The sequence below is a fragment of the Bactrocera latifrons genome, unplaced genomic scaffold, assembly GCF_001853355.1.
Source record: "Bactrocera latifrons isolate USDA-ARS-PBARC rearing strain unplaced genomic scaffold, ASM185335v1 scaffold_57, whole genome shotgun sequence".
Lineage (NCBI taxonomy): Eukaryota > Metazoa > Arthropoda > Insecta > Diptera > Tephritidae > Bactrocera > Bactrocera latifrons.
Genome location: NW_017537234.1, coordinates 512,161 through 513,460, shown reverse-complemented (window position 1 = coordinate 513,460; position 1,300 = coordinate 512,161). Strand labels below are relative to the sequence as shown.

The following is a 1,300-nucleotide window of genomic DNA, read 5'->3' as shown; positions in this document are numbered from 1 at the left end:
ATTTTTATTTTCCCCATTTTTTTTATAAATTTTTATTTTTATCCTTTTTTTCTTTGTTTGCCTTATTAGTTATTTGTTTGTTTATTGTGATCCCGATAATTCTTATATATGTATAGGCATCAATTTTTAAATTATGTTCACTGCTTATTTATTATATTCATGTTAATACAGTGTAACGGTATTTACGTTTCTTTGTTTACACCTTTGTTTGCCTTATTAGTAATTTTTTCGTTTATTGCGATGCCGTTAATGCACAACTGCCAGTCGTTACTAATATTAGACTAAACATTAATATAATGTGACAGGTGACCGACATGCTTTCATATCTCGGTACTCTAATAATTGTTGAAGATAGGTTAGAACTAGGTGTGAACAAAAAAAAGCAAAACCAAAATTTGTGAGAAAAATTACGAAGTAATGAGAATGGCAGAGTTAAAAAGCAGAAAGGGGTATTAATAATAATAATAAATACAACATTTTTGGAAAAAAGTAAAATTGCGAAAAATATTTAAAAATTCTAAAATTTTCTAAGAACATCAAAAAAGTCTTTAAAAATTACCAAATTGTTCAAAAAAATTACTAAATCTTTGGAAAATGTAGAAAAAAATAAGTTAAATTAAATTTAAAAAATAGAGAAAAATATTTTAAAAAAATTCAAAATTTTTCGAAAATATTCGAAAATTGGAAAACATCTTAAACTAGTATGCCGTTTTTATTTTTACTTGCTTTTTCAATTTTCGAATATTTTCGAAAACTTTTCATTTTTCTTTTCAAAACTTAAAATTTTTTGGCGGTAAAAAGTCAGTTTTGTTGAAATTTTACGCTAAAGAACGAAAATTTTGAATTAAAGAACCAGCCATCCTAATACTCACTTCGTCAAATTTTTGCGACAAACTCTAAAATTTAAGAAAAATCGAACCATATTAATAAAAAAAAAAAAATAGCAATCTAAATCCGTTACAAATTTTAGAAAAATTCTGAATTAAAAAAATTTTTAAATTAGAAAATTGTTCGAAAAAGTTCGAAATTAAAAAAATTTGTAGAAATAAAATTTAAATAAAAAAATTAGAATTATAAAAAATTAAATTTAAAAGTAGTAAAATTTGAAAAAGTAATATTAAAAAAATTAAAATTTCGAAAAATATAAAATTTTTTAAAAATTACTTTTCTATTATTTTGCGTTAAAACATTTTTTTGAAATGTTACGCCAAAGGAAAATTTTGTACTGAAGAACGTGCCACCCTAATGCTCATACTGTCAACTTCATATCTCATTTCCTATTTTGTAAAGCTATCAAAAG

At 22.8% G+C, this 1,300-nt stretch overlaps 1 protein-coding gene across 4 annotated transcripts in view; it reads right to left on the bottom strand.

The window, feature by feature from the left end:
* Window positions 1-287, bottom strand: part of LOC108974591 (kelch-like protein diablo) — a 3,103-nt gene extending 2,816 nt beyond the window's left edge. Inside the window, exon 1 of one of the 4 annotated variants that reach the window (XM_018942511.1) lies at window positions 203-287. The gene's annotated coding sequence lies outside the window, so the exon portion shown is untranslated. Of the gene's footprint in view, window positions 1-186 lie in introns of all 4 variants that reach the window. The other 3 variants (XM_018942510.1, XM_018942512.1, XM_018942513.1) reach the window with 3 other exon arrangements.
* Window positions 288-1,300: the final 1,013 nt, after the last annotated feature.